Raw genomic sequence first — 20,866 nt, 5'->3', positions numbered from 1 at the left:
TCTGAGCAACTCCTTCTTCAATATTTCTATGAGGGACTTAGCAACATGGAGAGGAGTATGATGGATGCTGCTAGTGGTGGAGCTCATGGTGATATGACCCCTACTGAGGGTAGGAATTTGATTGAGAAGATGGCTTCCAACTCCTAACAATTCAGTGCAAGAAATGATGCTATTGTTCTTAGTTGAGTCCATAAGGTGACCACGGATTCATCTTCATCTACTGAAAATAAAAATCTTGAAGGAAAACTTGATGCCTTGGTCAACCTAGTAACTCAGCTTGCCATGAATCAGAAATCTACACCTGTTGCAAGAGTCTGTGGTCTATGTTCTTCTGTAGATCACCATACAGATCTCTATCCTTCTTTGCAGCAATCTGGAGTCAGTGAGCAACCTGAAGCTTATGCTGCAAACATTTATAATAGACCTCCTCAGCAGTAAAACCAACAACAACAGAGTAATTATGACCTTTCAAGCAATAGATACAATCCAGGTTGGAGGAATCATCCAAATCTGAAATGGACAAGTCCTCAACAACAACAACAGCCTGTCCCTCCTTTCCAGAATGTTGCTGGTCCAAGCAAGCCATATGTTCCTCCTCCAATATAGCAGCAGCAACAGCAATAGTCACAACAAAGATGACAAGCAACTAAGGCTCCCCCTCAACCTTCCTTAGAAGATTTACTGAGGGAAATGACCATCCAGAATATGCAATTTTGGCAAGAGACAAGAGCCTCTATTCAGAGTCTGACAAATCAGATGGGGCAGATGGCTACTTAGTTGAAGCAAGCTCGGTCCCAAAATTCTGACAAATTGCCTTCACAGATTGTACAGAATCCGAAAAATGTGAGTGCCATCACCTTGAGGTCTGGAAACCAAATTCAAGTGCCTCCACCAGTAGCAGCACCTGCACCTGAACCTATCAAGCTTCATTCTACACATGAAAAAGAGGATGAGATAATTGCACAAAAGAGAAAGATTCCTAACAAAAATTTTCATGCAAGTGGACCTTCCTCTAGTAATTCTGACTTACCGCAGTCTTATATCCCTCTTTCATTCCCACCTAGAGCAATTCCAAACAAAAGATGGAAGAAGCAGAAAAGGAGATTTTGGAGACCTTCAGAAAAGTAGAGGTTAACATACCTCTACTAGATGTCATCAAGCAGATTCTAAGATATGCCAAGTTTCTAAAGGAGTTGTGCACCAACAAAAGGAAGCTCAAAGGCAATGAAAGGATTAGCATGGGCAGAAATGTGTCAGCATTGATAGGTAAATCTGTTCCTCGCATTCCTGAGAAATGTAAGGACCCAGGTACTTTCTGTATACCTTGCATTATTGGGAACAATAAATATGAGAATGCCATGCTAGATCTAGGAGCATCAGTTAGTGTCATGCCTTTATCCATTTTTAATTCTTTATCTCTTGGACCTTTGCAATCTACAGATGTGGTGATTCATTTGGCAAATAGAATTGTTGCTTACCCCGCAGGTTTCATAGAGGATGTGCTAGTTCGGGTTGGTGAACTTATTTTTCCTGTTGATTTTTATGTTCTTAATATCGAAGAGGGATTTCCCCATGGTTCAGTTCTAATTATTTTAGGCAGGCCATTTATGAAAACAGCCCGAACCAAGATAGATGTTTATGCTGGCACATTGTCTATGGAATTTGGTGAAATTGTTGTTCATTTTAACATTCTTGATGCCATGAAACATCCATCTGAGGATCATTCTATTTTTTGTGCTGAGATAATTGATCAAATTGTTGATGATTATATGTTTGATTTTGATTTTGTTCTTCATGATAGGAAATATCCATTTTTATCTGATTTACATACTTGTCACTCCTTATGCATTGAATCTGAATCTGAGTTTGAATTTGACCTCACATCTGACTTTTATGCTGAGAGTGAATTTGAATTTCAGTTTGATGTTGTACCTCTTGATGTCGATTTTTTAGAGTCAGAATGCACTAACCATGTTGCAGGAAGTACATATACTTCTGACTTGCTTTATGAGGTACATGCTGAGGAACCTTTTTCTTCTCCTACCTTGATTTGGAGATCCGTGATCGGAGTGGTGCACAGAACCTCATGGCTGACCACCTGAGTAGGATTGAGCATGCATCTGAGGACTCACCCATTTGGGATGATTTTCTGGATGACCACTTGTACATTATGTATAGTATTTCTGATTCCTTCCCCACTCCTTGGTTTGCTAATATTGTGAATTATTTGGTTGCTTCTATTTTTCCTCCCTTAGCATCTAAAGCTCAAAATGATAAAATTAAGAGCGATACTAAGCATGATATTTGGGATGATCCCTATTTGTGGAAGTTGTGCAGTGACCAGGTTATTAGGAGATGCATTCCAGACCACGAGATTGACTCGGTCCTTCAATTCTGTCATTCTTCCACACCAGGTGGCCATCTTGGCATACAGAGGACAGCTCGCAAGGTGGTTGACTGTGGTTTCTATTGGCCCACCATCTTCAAGGATGCGTGGAGAATCTGTAGCACTTGTGAGCCTTGTCAGAGAGCAAGCGTCTCTCCTTCATAGAGACAACAAATGCCTTAACAACCCATGTTATTCTGTGAGGTATTTGATGTATCGGGTATAGATTGTATGGGGCCTTTCCCTGTCTCTTTTGGTTTTGTTTATATTCTCCTTGCTGTTGATTATGTTTTAAAATGGGTAGAAGCCAAACCCACCAGAACAAACGATGCTAAAGTTGTTGTGGATTTTGTTAGATCTAATCTATTTTGCAGGTTTGGAGTCCCTAGAGCCATCGTTAGTGATCAAGGCACCCATTTTTGTAACCGATCCATGTATGCCTTGCTCAAAAAGTATGGGGTCGTGCATAAAATATCAACACCTTACCACCCCCAAAGTAATGGGCAGGCTGAGATTTCAAACAGGGAGATAAAAAGGATCTCGGAGAAGACTGTGCAGCTGAACATAAAAGATTGGAGCACCAGGCTGGATGATGCTCTTTGGGCCCATAGGATTGCCTACAAAGCACCCATAGGAATGTCTCTTTATCGGGTTGTCTTTGGCAAGGCATGTCATCTTCCTGTAGAGATAGAGCACAAAGCCTATTGGGCTGTAAAGACCTGCAACTTCTCTATGGATGAGGCTGGAGAGGAAAGCAAGTTGCAACTAAGTGAGCTAGATGAGATCCGTTTAGAAGCCTATGAGAATTCCAAATTCTACAAGGAGAAGACCAAGAAGTTCCATGATAGTTTGATAGCTAAGAAGGACTTCATGGTTGGACAGAAAGTTTTATTGTATAACTCTAGGCTCGGACTCATGAGTGATAAGTTGAGGTCAAAGTGGATTGGTCCTTTTGTGGTGACTAATGTTTTTCCTTATGGTACAGTTGAGATCAAAAGTGAATCCACAGATAAGAGCTTCAAGGTCAATGGACATTGGCTAAAACCATTCCTCACAAATCCCTGCTTAGTCGACGTAGTGGTGGAGGAGACCTCCTGACTTCACCCTACTTCTCTTTCGCCTAGACTTATGGAGTTTTCTTTTTCTGTCTCCTTCTTTACTTTTATCGCACTTGTCCAAATTTATTGATTGTTTTGATTGTTCTTGATCTTATAATTGTGCTACATTGAGGACAATGTTTTGCTTAAGTGTGTGGGGGGGGGGGGAGATTGTTCTTTAATTTTGTTGGGTAAACTAGCGTATCCCATTGCCCAGAGGCTCTTCGCTATGCGAAGGTATATTCTAGTTTAATTTTATTAGGTTTTTCTAGGTTAATTTTGTTATTTTTGTTTTATGTTTTGTGTAAAACATTGCATGTTTCTCTTTGAATTTCGGGTTATGTACTGGTAACGGGTAATTGTTTTTGAAATAGGAGTTTCTTGGCATTTTGTGAATTGAAATCCTTGTTTTTCTCTGCATGTCAAGTTAGTTTTGAAAGTTTGAATTGGATTACCCTTGGTGAGAATTTGAGCCATCATCATCTATTTTATTCGGTGTGTTTTGGCCCATTGATTGCTTGCACAATAGCCTTGGCTTGACTCTTGTTGTTACTTCTTGCTTCACATGCATGTTGGGAGATGATTTAGGCATTTTGTTCTTATAAGCCTCTAGCCAAATGAGTGTACCTTGAATTAATTCCTTTGATAGCCCCTTTGAGCCTATGTTTCCCTTTCTTTGTTTTGAAGCTCATTACAAGCCTTAACTGGAAAACCACGATTTCACCCTACCCTTAAGGAATTTTGGAACTTTGGAATTGTTTTGGGAATAAGTGTGAGAAGGGGGGGGGGGGGGGAGGGGTATGTTTCACTGGATGATATGTTTTTAGTGGCCATGCTTGATGATGTATACATATATTGCCTAATTGTTGCTTTATTTTTCAAATTCTTTCAATTGCTATTGTCCACGTTCAATATATATATATATATATATATATATATATATATATATATATATATATATATATATACAAAAAAATCAAAAAATGAAGTTGAATAAATGAGGTCTTGGTTTGAAGACTTGGATTGGTTGAAGACTTGGTTGATTTTGTTTTGGTTTTTGGGGTTTACTACTTTTTCTTACTTCCCACTTATTCCCCATTGCTCCTCTATTCCTTTGGGTTTTAGCTGCTATCCCATACTTTCATCTACCTTGTACTTGGCCGCATTACAACCTTAAACGACCTTTTGATCCTCATGTGCTTGTGCTTGTGATGTGCTTGTCAATTTTAGAGTCTTGCCAAGTCTATGTGGTGTTTGTTTTCATGGGTGATCTGAGAGTAAACAGTAGCCTAGACACTTCAGAGATAGAGTGCATATCTTGTGAGGCTTTATCACTTTTCATTCTTGAGCTGATTGACTATCTTGCCATGATTGAGATGCTTGGATGATTTTCATGATGGCCTTGATTCTTTAACTCTTTACGTGTTGGATGTTACCCATTCTTTTCATTCCTTGAGATTCATTGAGAAATATGTAATTGTTTTTGGGTCTGTTTGTTTCTCTTTAATGTCTCTAGATTTGTCCCTTGCTTTGTTTTTTTTATTTTGCCCAAGAGTGCAAAAGGCTAAGTGTGAGGGTATTTGATGTGTCATCATTTTCTCCTATTTCCTAACCCTTTTTGTCATCATTTTAATTACTCATTAGCCCTAATTGTCAAATTAATTATGCAGTTTTATCATTTGGGCCTACTGGACTAATTTTGTGTTTTTAATTTAATTTCATGAGAATTATATGCAATTGGGCTTGAATCCAGAATTGGGCTTGGACTTGAAGAGAGCAGACAATTTTATTCTACCAAATCTTATCTTATCCAGATTTTATCTCATCTAGATATTATTTCATCTAGATTTTATCTTATCTTATCTAATCTAGATTTTATTTTATCAAATCTTATCTTATCTTGTCCAGATTTTATTTTATTAATGGGCTTGGACTTAAAACAAATTTGTAAGCTTTGGGGGTTGAGAACCTATATAACAACACCAAGGTTTTGGTTTAGAAGTTCTTTTTGTTTTAGGGAGAAAGAATAATTTTAGGTTTTGCAATTCCAGTTTTTACTATTCACGTAGCAATAAAATTTCATTTTCTGCTTCAATCTGAAATTTCATTTTCTACTGATTAATGGAAGGCTAAGTCTCCAGCGTTGTTTTCTCTTGAGGATCAAGCACAACTCTCTTTGAGGTTTTATTATTACTATTGAATTCTGATCAGTTTTTCCTCTTCACCAATTACTTTGTATTTGTTGCTATTAATCCATGCATGCTTAGTGCTTGATTAATTGTCTCTGTGTTAATTTATGTTTATGCTTAATGATCAGTTTCGTTCATGATTAATTGGTGTATGTGTTGCTTAATCACATAATGAAAACCTTATGTTAAATTTTGCTTAGTAATTTAATTTAGGGTTGGATTAAGTGGTTGAACTGATAAAGGATAAATTCTCGTAACCTAGGATAAGAAACTTGCATGTGAATCAAGGGGAAACAATGTGTTTTAATTCTGATATTTCCTAATTAAATTTGCTCGATGTTTAATTTACAAAAACAAACAATACCCCCCCCCCCCCCAATTCGTTACTGTTTTATCACTATCTATTATGAATGTTGGTTGACCATTGCTAGTTGGGAGATGACCTAGGATCACTTTAGAGATACTGCATTTTTAATGTTTATTTGATTCGGGTACGACCTCGATCACCTACTGTATGCATAAAATAATGATGGAGGAAGAATACAAACCAGTTAGACAACCCTACAGAAGGCTCAACCCATCAATGAAGGAAGAGGTAAGAAAAGAGGTGCTTAAGCTTCTAGAGGTTGGGCTTATCTACCCCATCTTAGATAGTGCTTGGGGTAAGCATAGTTTAGGTGGTACCGAAGAAAGGGGGCATGACAATCATTCTACCTGCATGCATAGGATACTTTTAGAGGATGGGGCTAAGGCAGTGAGGCAGTCACAGCGGTGACTCTACCCCGTCATTCTAGATGTGGTGAAAAGGAAGTGACCAAGCTCTTACAAGCTGGAATCATCTACCCTATTTCTGACAGCCAATGGGTGAGTCCAGTCCAAGTGGTTCCTAAGAATATAAGGGATAAGCTTATCCCCATAAGAGTGCAGAACAGCTGGCGAGTCAGCATTGATTATAGGAGGCTAAACCAGGTAACCAGAAAAGATCATTTTCCCCTGCCATTCATTGATCAAATGCTTGAGCGCTTGGCAAGTATGTCTCATTACTATTTCTTTTATGGTTTTTCTGGTTATTTACAAATTCATATTGCTCCTGAGGATCAAGAAAACACCACATTCACCTATCCCTTTGGCATTTTTGCCTATAGGAGGATGCCCTTTGGCCTATGCAACGCCTCTGGTACCTTCAGCGGTGTATGCTTAGCATTTTCAATGATTTATTAGAGAGTTGCATAGATGTGTTTATGGATGATTTTACTGTTTATGGATCCTCTTTTGATGCATGTTTGGATAGTCTAGATAGAGTTCTTAATAGATGCATTGAAACTAACCCTGTGCTGAATTTTGAAAAATGTCACTTCATGGTAGAACAAGGTATAGTTTTAGGGTATATCATTTCCAATAGGGGCATAGAGGTAGACCCTGCAAAAATAGCTGTAATTTCACAATTGCCTTACCCCTCTGGCATGCGAGAGGTTCATTCTTTTCTTGGTTATGCGGGGTTTTATAGGCGTGTTATCAAGGATTTTAGCAAAGTGGCCCTTCCAATATCCAATCTGCTACAAAAGGAAGTGGAGTTTCATTTTGATGACCTGTGCAAAGAGGCTTTTGATTGCCTCAAGCATGCGATGACTACCACCCCTATCATTCAGGCACCTGATTGGATAGCCCCATTTGAGCTAATGTGCGATGCATCCAATTACGCATTGGGGGCTGTCCTTGCTCAAAAGATTGACAAGCTGCCTCGGGTAATCTACTACGCATCCAGAACTTTGGATGCTGCCCAAGCAAATTACACTACCACAGAGAAGGAGCTATTAGTGATAGTTTTTGCTCTTAAGAAATTTCGTGCATATTTACTTGGTACTCGTGTTATTGTTTATACTGATCATGTAGCTCTGAAGTACCTGTTGAAGAAGGCTGAATCAAAGCCTAGATTGATCAGATGGATGCTTTGGCTCCAAGAGTTTGATTTGGAAATCTGTGATCAGAGTGGTACACAGAACCTCGTGGCTGACCACCTGAGTAGGATTGAGCGTGTATCTGAGGACTCACCCATTCAAGATAATTTTCTGGATAACCACTTGTACATTCTGTATAGTATTTCTGATTCCTTTCCCTCTCCTTGGCTTGCTAATATTGTGAATTATTTGATTGCTTCTGTTTTTCCTCCCTTAGCATCTAAAGTTCAAAATGATAAAATTAAGAGCGATGCTAAGCATTATATTTGGGATGACCCCTATTTGTGGAAGTTGTGCAGTGACCAGGTTATTAGGAGATGCATTCCAGACCATGAGATCGACTCAGTCCTGCAATTCTATCATTCTTCTGCACCAGGTGGCCATCTGGGCATACAGAGGACAGCTCGCAAGGTTCTTGACTACGGTTTCTATTGGCCCACCATCTTCAAGGATGCATGAAGAATTTGTAGCACTTGTGAGCCTTGTTAGAGAGCAGGCGGCTCACTTGCATGGAGACAACAAATGCCTCAACAACCCATGTTGTTCTGTGAGGTGTTTGATGTCTAGGGTATAGAATTTATGGGGCCTTTCCTTGTCTCTTTTGGTTTTGTTTATATTCTCCTTGTTGTTGATTATGTTTCAAAATGGGAGGAAGCCAAACCCACCAGAACTAACGATGCTAAGGTTGTGTGGATTTTGTTAGATCTAATATGTTTTGTAGGTTTGGAGTCCCTAGAGCCATCATTAGTGATTAAGGCACCCATTTTTGTGACAGATCCATGTATGGCTTGCTCAAAAAGTACGGGGTCATGCACAAAATTTCCACACCTTACCACCCCCAAACTAATGGGCAGGTTGAGATTTCAAACAGGGAGATAAAAAGGATCTTGGAGAAGATTGTGCAGCCGAACAGGAAGGATTGGAGCACCAGGCTAGATGATGCTCTTTAGGCGCATAGGACTGCCTACAAAGCACCCATAGGAATGTCTCCTTATCGGGTCATCTTTGGCAAGGCATGTCATCTTCCTTTAGAGATAGAGCACAAAGCCTACTGGGCTGTAAAGACCTGTAACTTCTCTATTGATCAGGCTGGAGAGGAAAGGAAGTTGCAACTAAGTGAGCTAGATGAGATCCGTTTAGAAGCCTATGAGAATTCCAAATTCTACAAGGAGAAGACCAAGAAGTTCCATGATAGTTTGATAGCTAAGAAGGACTTCTTGGTTGGACAGAAAGTTTTATTGTATAACTCTAGGCTCGGACTCATGAGTGGTAAGTTGAGGTCAAAGTGGATTGGTCCTTTTGTGGTCACTAATGTTTTTCCTTATGGTACAGTTGAGATCAAAAGTGAATCCACAGATAATAGCTTCAAGGTCAATGGACACTGGCTGAAACCATTCCTCACAAATCCCTCCTTAGTGGATGTAGCGGTGGAGGAGACCTCCTTACTTCACCCTACTTCTCTTCTGCCATGACTTAAGGAGTTTTCTTTTTCTATCTGCTTCTTTACTTTTATTGCACCTGTCCATATTTATTGATTGTTTTTATTGCTCTTTATCTTTTGATTGTGCTACATTGAGGACAATGTGTTGTTTAAGTGTAGGGGGGAGATTGTTCTTTATTTTTGGTTTTCTAGGTCAATTTTGTTATTTTGGTTTTATGTCTTGTGTACAATATTGCATGTTTCTCTTTTAATTTTAGGTTATGTATAGGTAATGGGTAATTGTTTTTGAAATAGGAGTTTCTTGGCATTTTGTGAATTGAAATCCTTGTTTTTCTGTGCATGTCAAGTTAGTTTTGAAGGTTCGAATTGAAAGTGATAGATTTACCCTTGGTTAGAATTTGAGCCCATCATCATTGATTTTATTCGGTGTGTTTTTCCCTATTGATTGCTTGCACAATAGCCTTGGCTTGACTCTTGTTGATACTTCTTGCTTCACATGCATGTTGGGAGATGATTTAGGCATTTTGTTCTTATAAGCCTCTAGCCAAATGAGCCTACCTTGAATTAATTCCATTGATAGCCCCTTTGAGCCTATGTTCCTCTTTCTTTGTTTTGAAGCTCATTACAATCCTTAAGTGAAAAACCATGATCTCACCCTACCCTTAAGGAATTTTGGAGCTTTGGAATTGTTTTGGGAATAAGTGTGGGGAGGTATGTTTCATTGGATGCTATGTTTTTGTTGGCCATGCTTGATGATGTATTTTGGCCATCCTTGATGCATATACATATATTGTCTAATTGTTGCTTTATTTTCAAATGCTTTCAAATGCTAATGTTCACGTTCAAAAAAAAAGAAACAAAAACAGAAAAAAAAAGAGTGAAGTTGAATAAATGAGGTCCTGGTTTGAAGACTTGGATTGGTTTGAGGACTTGGTTGATTTTGTTTTGGGTTTACTTTTTATACTTAGTTTTTAATTTTGGTTTTGGGGTTTACTACTTTTTCTTACTTCCCACTTATTCCCCATTGCTCCTCTATTCCTTTGGGTTTTAGCTACTTATCCCATGCTTTCCTCTACCTTATCCTTGGCCCCATTACAACCTTAAAAGACCTTTTGATCCTCATGTGCATCTGTTTGTGGTGTGGTTGTCAATTTTAGAGTCTTGCCAAGTCTATGTGGTGTTTGTTTTCATGGGTGCTCTGAGAGTAAACAGTAGCCTAGACACTTGAGAGATAGAGTGCATATCTAGTGAGGCTTTATCACTTTTCATTCAATTCTTGAGCTGATTGACTATCTTGCCATGTTTAAGATGCTTGGATGATTTTCATGACTGTCTTGATTCTTTAACTCTCTACATGTTGGATTGCCCATTCCTTTCATTCCTTGAGATTCATTAAGAAATATGTAATTGTTTTTGTGTTTGTTTGTTTCTCTTTAATGTCTCTGGATTTGTTCCTGCTTTCTTTTTTTTTTTAATTTTGCCCAGGAGAGAAAAAGGCTAAGTGTGGGGGGATTTGATGTGTCATTATTTTCTCCTATTTCTTAACCCTTTTTGTAATCTCACTTAATCATTGTTTAAATGAATTTTAACCGATCATTTGTGTTGTATTCTCACTTAATCACTGTTTAAATAAATTTCGACCGATTGTTTGTGTCGTAAACTCTTTTCATCAAAGTAAAATAATTTTTAACCGGTCATTAATGCCGCAAGTTATCCTTAAAAAAGGATTGAAGATTAATGAGCCAAAACCAAATAAAACCAACTCATAAACTTCTTCATTTCATAAAAAAATCAAGAGATTGTTTCAAGGTCCAACGGCTTAACGATTCTCTCTTTTCAAATATCAAGAGATTGTTTCAAGGTCCAACACCTTAATGATTATCTCTTTTCAAAAATCAAAAGATCATTTCGAGGTCCAACGCCTTAAATGACTTGTGTCCGATTAAAATCAATCTTTTAAAAAAGATAAAAATGATTTAACCAACAAAATTTCAGACTTATAGAACTACCTAGGTCTGATTTCCTCATCGCACCCGAGGATACGTAGGAGAGAGGGAAACACCCTTATCGACCCCAAAAAAGTAAAAAAAAAAAACATAAAAAGGGAAAAAGATAAAGGGAAAATACATTGTTTTGAAGTCATGATTTGCACACTCGATTAAAGGCTGTCGTCCCTTGTGACGGGCACGTGGGGTGCTAATACCTTCCCCATGCGTAAACAACTCCCGAACCTTTATTTTCAAAATACGTAGACCTTCGACCTTTTCCATTTTGGTTTTTTTCGACATTTTCCTCAAATAAATGTTGGTGGCGACTCCACGCATTTTCCTTCAATGGAAGACACACCCTTGGCCCATCAAAGAGGCCTTTTTCACACCTCCTCTGAAGGGAAGGTTGTGACACAATGTTGTCATCCATAGCCTTGGCAATAGCCTCAGCCTGTGCTTTATCAGTTTTCTCTTTATCAGCCTTTGCAACAACTATATCTTCTTCCATCTCTGCCCTTTTTGCCTTTTGAGCACCATGGAGTTGAGTCCCATGATCTCTGAAGTCCCTTTCATCCATCATTGTAAGATTATAAGTTGTTTCATGAAAGATGATGATAAGGTTCTTCAACCTAGTGATAAAGTCATAGTTGTCAGCATCTTTTGTGAAACACACACAAGCATCACCTAAGTGAAACGTCTTGATAGGACTTAGCACTTGAATGAATTCATGGTGATCAGTGTTATCTTTTCTATCATATCTAGATATTGAAGCCTTTAAAGTGTCATTCCATACTATCTGATTCCAGAATGTCTTTGCATCATACACGTCTAGATCTTGAATCAACTTCTTACCCGTAAAGAGAGAACTCCAATTTTTGGGAATGTTCACCACTTCTACCTCATCTGCCTAGTAGGCATTTCAACATAGTGATAGAGTTTAAATCCTTTCTTCTTAGATGTATCCCAGATGGGTAGATGAGGGCATACTTTATCTACAATGATCTTAATGTTAGTGGCCTTGGAGATATGCAAACCAAGTGGATATGCAATTGCCTTATTACGTGTATACATCTAAGCATGTAGTCTATCCAGCATGGAGTACTTAGTGTTGATGATTTCTAGAGTAGTTGGATTAACAAGTAAAAGCTTTGTTATGGGCGTCCAAATGTTGACCTTCTTCTGACACTCAACCTTTGGAGGTTCTACTTCCTGAGAGGGGTCCATCCTTGATTTATAAAATATATTGAGTTGGATGTTGTTTCAATTGTTTTTTCTCTCTTTTGACTTCATAACATTTTTCCAAGCATCTTCAGGCGATTTTTGTTGATGGATGTAACACCCTTAAATATAACCTTTCAAAAAACCCATTAGTTTTACTTGAAATAAAAGATTAACTTAGCTCTTATTAATGTTGACTTGAATGTTAGAAAAGATAGCGAAAATTTCGTCAAAATAAAAACTTTCTAAGTCCATTTCAAAGAAAGTCATTTGATTTTTAAATTGTGCAGTGTAAAACATAGTAACCATTTGGAGCGTTAAAACTTGAATTGACGAGTAAACAAGAATGAAAATAAATCGTACATGCATAGAGAAGTAATAGATGAAGATAAACAAGTGAACCTCAATGGTCACCAAATGTAATAATAAGTATCATATGCCAAAGGAGTTGACAAAATAGTTTTGTCTCAAATGGACCAAGGAATAACATTTACAACCCAAAATAATAAAGTAAATAGTAATGGCTGATAATTACAAAAGGTCTGAGCCTAGGTCTACCCATCCCCAAAATACATATATAAGGGCAAAACCTAGAAACTAAGAGCAGTTGTCTATACCTAAGTTGCAAAGTCACCCACATCCATAAAAAGAATTAGTCAAGTTAGATGGAGGAAGGCCTCCTAGTAAGACTCCTTAGATGAATCTTGTGAGGAATCCTCCTCCATGATCTTAGGCTCCATGGCAGGGTGCTCCTCATCCATAGATAGATCCTCCTTATATGACGTGTCCTCCTTCATATCCGCTCCCTCATCCTTTGACACAGGATCCACCATATTCAACCCAGGTGGTACTCAAGTCTCAAGAAACACCGAATGAAGAGACATCAGAGTAGGAGAGGCGACATCAGTATCCTTGGATGAGGAGTCAAAGAGGACATCACAATGTTAAAAGACGACAAAAGTGACTCGGATGGAATGACCAACTCAGACACATGCATCACAAAGCGATAGTAGGATAACATAGGTTGGGTCCACAAAAAGAAAAGGAATCCTATCTCCTGGTACATATGGCATACGACGACAACATAGGAACTCAAAGAAGTGATCCATATGGAACACATCATCATGTTCCCACTTGGTCTCGATAGCATCAATGTAGATCGGGGGAGGCAACATTGAGTTTTCTAGGAGTAAGTACTTCATCCCTTTCAGAAGCACAAACATAGACGTTAAGTCCCACACATAACCTAACAAGCACCACATGTGGTTGACTAGCAAGCAACACTCACGACATCCTATTTGTATTCTACTCTCACACTATTCTTACCTTGGGCCCAACACTGCCATTAAGGCTCCCAGGCCTTCATGGTCTTACGCAACATATGGATGATTATTGGGAGGACACATCACATGCCGATACAAGACATGACACTCTCACCAACTATGGATACAACTCCACTATAGTTAGGAATGTCAAGTCTAGCCTATGAGTCCCCTGCACTAACTGGGAATAATGCCCTTAGTCGGTTTATCACTACTCAATATTTTCCCCAGGTTCCTTTGAACTGTCAAACCATCCCTTAGTGTACCTATTGTATGTCATTCACCCTCACTTAACAAATCCTCACTCATTCTTCATGATGAGCAGTTTGAGCAATGATTGTGTTGGTACTTGTGACTAGACACTAGAGGATGTATTCCCACTGTGTTAAGAGTCATGCCCCACTCTCGACACAACATTCACTCTAATTCTAACACAATTATGGTACCTCATTTTTGTTGTTCCTTGTAATGTTTGTTGATCCTCATATAGTAATTGATTGTGAGTATCCTCCATCACACACACACACAACACAAAAGGAGAGGAAGAGAATTAATCCTCTTCCCTCTCTAGGGGTCATCATTAAAATGGCCCCTTAAGTGGACATTACCACTTGCACATCCATCACTATCAAACCAATAGCTAATCCATCACAAGACACCCCTAGACCCAATCCTAAAGCATAATAGTTCAAGATTCATATCATAATAATCGATATCATGCAACATGCCTTGCCAAGTGGTCACACTCATTTGCTCTTACGTATACAAACACTTTCTCATTTGGTATTGTGCCTAATCACTCACTTTTAAAACAACATTCCAATTGAAGTAGAAATCCAATTGAGGAAAACCATATATGTTTCTGAAGATTTTTGGATGTAAGGAGTTCAGTTTTGGACTCAAAATTCTCTTATTCCACTCTGATTTGGTTAGATTTTGAAAATGCCCTACACTTGGCCTTTAAAGTTCACAAACTTGTTTCATAAATTCCAAGAGTTGTAGAAATCCATTTCAAGCAAATTTTATATCAAACACTATGTTTTCAAACATGAGGAACTCTATTCTGGGGTCAAAATCTATAGAAAACAAGCGCATATGCACAATTCATTCAAATCAGTGCAGGATTTTTTAACCAAAAGAGCACAAAACTTGAAATCATGGTTCCTTAGGCTATACTAACTCAAATGGGGTTTATTTTATGTATAACCCTTGGTTCTTGGACCTAATAAGTTCAATTTTGAGGTCAATATCAACAGATTTCCACTCCAAATTCAAAATATACGAAAGTAGAGCATGAAAATTGTATATGTTGCACTTACTTGAAAATTGATTTCTCAAGGCTACACAAATTCAAATGAGACATATTATATGTGCTTTCCTAGGTTTTTGTGGTCAAGGAACTCAAATTTGAACCCATAATTTACCAATTCAATTCTCAAAATTTAGTGCACCGCAGTTACAAAGTTACAAGATTTTTGTGTTAACCATGAAAAATCACCATATAAATGAAGTTCTAGTGCCTAGCAACATAGTACGGGTCCTAAGAAATGAAATACTCCTTCCTTACCTCTTTGTTGACTCAATGAAGCAAAGAAAATAGTGTGGGTTGACCTTGAAACTTGAGTCCTTCCTAATCATGAAAATGGAGAATGAAAGAGAAGAAGATGAACATTCAAGCTTCAAGAGGAGAAGAAAATGGTCATGAGCATGAAAAGAGGGACTCACCTACACCTCCTAGTACCTTAGGCTTCCATAGTGGTGGAAGAGAAGGAAGAAGAAGCAAAAGGGCTCCCTTCTCTCTCTCTTGGTCGGCAGCTCAACAATAAAGGGGTGGGGTTTGCTTCTCTTTTATAGAAGGAAGGGTTTAGATTAGGTGGGGGGCCCATATGTGGGTCCCCATAGGTTTTTTCTTCTCTTTTCCTATTCAAACTAACTACACTTAGAGACTTAAGCTCTCAATTAGTCCTTAATTAATTCTATCTTTTAAACTAATTCTAGAGTGATAAGTTCATTTATTAATCTCTTATATTAGTCTCAAATAAAAATAATTAAAGAGAATGAGAAATTAATTCTCTTTTTTCCTTAACTATTTAAACTAATAGCTTCTCAAATCTAGACACATACATGTTCTAAGCTTCCATCAATCTGTCCAAATAATCTCTCTGTGTGGCCTAAAAGCCTTCAATTACTAAACTGTCATTAATGAAAATATCCTTACTTTGACTTTCTAAACTATAGTTGACTGGTGATTTGACTAAGGGTTCTCTATCTCTAAACATGCTCCTTAGGCTCAGGACTTAAATCTAAGTCACTTGACTATCTAATGATGGTTCTATCTCTTATATGCATGACATTAAGAACAATACTACTACACTACCTATCAAACACACGTAGGCAATTTCTATTCAAAACTTTCCAATATAAGAAAATTAGGATGTTACAATGGACGGACGCACTACTATGTTTCAGGAGCCAACCAATGTGATTGTGTAGGTGAACATTGGAAGCCTAATGGAATTTTGTGGATTATGTCTTGTGATTATGGTTGCTTGTCCATGTCAATTCTTTATCTTGTGTTCATAATATCTTGAGGGGTTATCCTTAAATGATTTCTTGATTTCATAGAAAATTGTGCCAATCTTTAATTTAGAATAATTGTTCAAGGGTAAGCAATGCTTAAGTGTGGGATGGTTGATAAACCGTTATTTGACTGTGTTTGAACCCCAATTTGTGTCCCATTTTATCTGGTTTTGACTTCATTTTTCCATAAGAGATTATGTGCATGCGTTAAGTATGAACAATTGAATATGGAAGCTGATAAATTGAGAAAAAAGCCAAAAGAGAGGACAAAAAAGAAAGTTCTAAGCATCTTCAAAGAGCATGGTTTGTGCAAGTTGCAGCACGACCCGTGATGCACTTGCAGGCCATGCTATTCTAGCATGGTCATGCTAAATTTCAAGTAATTCTCCTTTCATAGTCACAAATTTTAGAATGGTCATGTTGCTGATAGCACGACCCGTGCTAATCTAAGGCCAAAATGTAAAATAAATGTCACCATTTCTCAAAGATGATCATATTGCTCTTAGCACGGCCCATGCGGACTTAGCACAACCCATACAGACTTAGCACGACCCATGTTGACCTCCACATTGTTGTTTTAATTGTCATTAGTATAGATAAAAAAGTGGGGTTCTAATACCAATACATTCCCATTTGAATCCATCATGTATGCTTTCCTAGACAACAATTTATCTCCCTAATATTCATTGAAACTTTTATTGATAAGAATTTTGTCCTGAATAAAATTATAACAAGTGTTATGATTATAATAAAAATCCAGATAAAAATACCCACATTTCAATTGATATAATACAATTATGATACCTTTACACGGATCAACATTGGCTGAAAATGACTTGAACCACTTATTGAAAATGTCATTGTTATTAGGTATCATCCTACATAAAAAATGATATCTCAATAAGTTTTGGCTTAACTAAAACAAATAGGACACGAAGAAGTACTTAATAATTATAAACAAATCCAAAAAAAAATAACAATGCACTTATGTGTTAATTACTGAAGTTAGTAATTAATATATGGATTGCCTATTGCACACACAGACACACATAATGATAAAGGTATTATAAACCTATGACCACGTCAACCAACATGTTTCCTCCCTTGGGTGTGATTCAGCCTGGAATAGTGGGTCATTGGTTTCACCGTAAACTCAGCAAGTTTGTATATGGTTACACTGAGTTAAATGTATGATCGACTTGATAAACAACTCGACTCGATCAGACCTTTGAGTTGCGTCGAACTGGTTCGACCGGTCGGATCGATCCAAAATTTAAAATAATATTATTAAGTAACAATGTAAAATTAACATAATAATGACATTCATAACTCAATGAATATATTAATAAATCCAAGATCACAATAATGTATAATTCTAAAAACGAAAAACTAGAAATGTTTAAGGAAAAAAATTATTGAACCCTTCTATAATTATTTTCTACAATGTATTTTAGTCTTCTTTTTCTTTTATTTTATATTAAAATAATAAAAAAAAGGAAAACCCAAATAAACCCCTTACTAACCCCTGAACCCTCATCTAACTCCACCTTGCTCACCAAACCAACCAAAGCAAGGCAAATTGACTTAACAGGGTCCCTTTTACAAATAATTTACCGAATAGGATCCCTTGTTTTTACATGCATCCTGCCACTCACATTGGCATTACAGGTAAGCCTCCACTGGCATTGGCGACATACCGGCTGACGTGGAGGGTGTTTCGCCAGCAGCATTGGCTAAACAACTACTGGTGTCAAAAGAGCACAGCAAAGCAGGCATGGTCTCGCTGCCATGGCTTGCGAAATAGCAGTAGAGGAGGTCTAGCTAGCATGGTTGGCGAAATAGTTGCCTTGCACTTTTTTTTATATTTTTTTTCTTGTTTTGTGGAACAATGAATGCAAACACGAAAAAAGAAATAGGCACTACAAAATGAAAGGGGCTGGTTGGAAGAGTGGTGGCTCCTTAAATTCACTTGGATTCTTTTTGCAAAACCACTCTCTTTCTCTCTTTGATATTGTGTGATGCCAAAATGAAAAACAACAATTTTTTAATCAGAGAAAGAAAGAATGGCAAATGAAAGGACACATAGCTTATTTTTAGGCCCTGCCAACAAAAGCACAACAGAATACAAAAATGATTTTTATAAGGATTCTAATTCAGTTTATTAAATAGAGTGTGTAAATTATTATTTTTATTCTAATGAATAAAAAATATTTTTATATTAAATTTTAATTTATTTATCTGAAATTAGTATCTTGTTACTACTTTTTATAAGAACATTTTAGTAAATTTGATTCTATTCTTTCTACAAGACTCCTAGATTGTGTATCACATTAATTGTTTTATCAAGGTTAGTTTTTCTTCGGAATAAAAAAATAACATCTTAGTTTAAAAGTTCCAAACTGATAAAATGCAAAGGAGAATCATCATATACTGTTTTTCACAAGAAATTTTCATAAGAAAGACAAATAATTTTTTAAAAAAAATAAATGAAACCAAACCATATGAAATTTCACCAATGTAAATTACGAAATTACAATTAAAACATGTAATCATTAGTAAAAAAAATATAAAAACAAAAAAATATATTTTTGTATTCTGCTGTGCTTTTGTTGGCGAAGCCTAAAAATAAGCTCTGTGTCCTTTCATTTGCCATTCTTTCTCTCTTTGATTAAAATATTGTTGCTTTTCATTTTGGTATCACATAGTATCAAACCAACCCCTTTCATTTTGTAGTGCCTGATTGTTTTTTCATGTTTGCATTCACTGTTCCACAGAACAAGAAAAAAAATTTTAAAAAGTGCAAGGCAACTATTTCGCCAACCATGATAGCGAGACCTCCTCTGCTGCTATTTCGCCAGCCATGGTAGCGAGACCATGCCTGCTTTGCTGCACTCTTCTAACACCAGCAACTGTTTCACCAATGTTGCTGGTGAAACACCCTCCACGTCAGTCGGTATGTCGCCAATGCCAATGGTGGCTTACCTGTATCGCCAATACGAGTGGTGGGAGGCGATGCATGTAAAAACAGATCTCGTGCATAAATAGTTTAGGAAGGAACCCTATTTGATAAATTATTTGTAGAAGTGATTCTGTTAGGTCAATTTGCCCCAAAGCAAACATCCAAAATGGGAAGCGCCCAGCAGGCGACGGTGTCGTTCCTGACGAACCTGGCCCGCGCGGTCTTTGGGCTGGGCGCTTCCGCGACCCTATTAAGCTCCTCCCTCTACACGTCGACGGTGGGCAACTCGTCGTCCTCTTCGACCGCTTCCGTGGCATCCTCGATGAGACCATTGGCGAGGGCACCCACTTCCTTATCCCGTGGGTCCAAAAGCCCTACATCTTCGACATCCGCACCCGTCCCCACACCTTCTCCTTCGTCTCCGGCACCAAGGACCTCTAGATGGTCAACCAAACCCTGCGCGTCCTCTCCCGCCCCGATACTATAAACTCTCCCTCATCATGCAGAACCTCGGCCTCGAGTACGACGAAAAAGTCCTTCCCTCCATCGGCAACGAGGTCCTCAAAGCTATCGTCGCGCAATTCAACATCGACCAGCTCCTCACCGATCGCCCCCACTTGTCGGCGCTCGTGTGCGACGGATGAGTCTGTCACGCATGAGACTTTAGTATCCTTCTTGATGATGTGGCGATCACGCATCTGTCCTATGACACATAGTTCTCCCGCGCTGTGGAGCAGAAGCAGGTAGCCCAGCAAGAGGCAGAGAGGTAGAAATTTGTGGTGATGAAGGCAGAGCAGGAGAGGCAGGCAGCGATTATTAGAGCCGAGGGAGAGAGTGACACGGCGAAGCTGATCTCAGATGCCACCGTATCGGCCGAGATGGGGCTGATTGAGCTCAGGAGGATTGAGGCTTCCAGGGAGGCCGCTGCCACACTGGCGAAGTCACCGAACGTGGCATACTTGCCTGGTGGAAAGAACTTGCTCATGGCGCTCAATGCCGGTGGATGTTGATTCGCTTGTCTCTATGTGTGGTAATTGATCTTGTTGTTAACCTTTTGGTTGCATTGTCAGGTTGATTGTGGTTTCAATTGGTTTGTATATTATAATGAGTTTAATAGATGTGCATTATTGTGTGTCTGCATGGTAATTGATCTTGTTTGAATTGTGTTTTCACTTGCTTTAATGATTGTTTGATACAAATTGAAAACCTCTCTGCACGAGATCTGTTCATTGTTGTTGGATGTTTCTTTGTTTTAGGAGGGTGTTGGATGTAAACAGGGGGAGCAAATTATTTAAATTCTTGTTGTGTTGCAATTGTTGAAATTGCAAGAAAAAGTGAGAGCAAATGCCAGCTGCAGTTGTTTTGTGATGCGGTTGGGTCAAGGCTTTAGATTATGGTTGCAGTCACTTGTTGCAGTTGGCCATTACAGGTTGATGCAGTTTGCAATCAGAAACTTATGTGGTTGTGGCTGTGGTATGTGTTGTGATTCACAATTTAAAGCCTTCAGTTGCATCTTGCATACTCCTTCCAAACTGCAATATTTTAAATGCAGCAGAGTTTGGGGACTGCAATTTGAACTAACACTGGTGGTTACTAGCTATTGATTGTTTGGTTGAGAAATGTTACTTGTAGAGTGATTGGGAGTGTGTGGAGGGTTGTTGATTGGTCCGCTTTTAGTACTTGATTCTGGAGATAGTGATCCTTCATATCAATCAATAGGTTATAATT

General features: G+C 38.2%; 1 pseudogene; it reads left to right on the top strand.

The window, feature by feature from the left end:
• Positions 1-19,304: 19,304 nt before the first annotated feature.
• LOC106796074 (prohibitin-3, mitochondrial-like) lies at positions 19,305-20,232 on the top strand (annotated as a pseudogene).
• The last annotated feature ends 634 nt before the right edge of the window (positions 20,233-20,866 follow it).

The sequence above is a fragment of the Glycine max genome, chromosome 15, assembly GCF_000004515.6.
Source record: "Glycine max cultivar Williams 82 chromosome 15, Glycine_max_v4.0, whole genome shotgun sequence".
NCBI classification, from domain to species: domain Eukaryota; kingdom Viridiplantae; phylum Streptophyta; class Magnoliopsida; order Fabales; family Fabaceae; genus Glycine; species Glycine max.
This window is presented reverse-complemented; position numbering and strand designations above follow the sequence as displayed.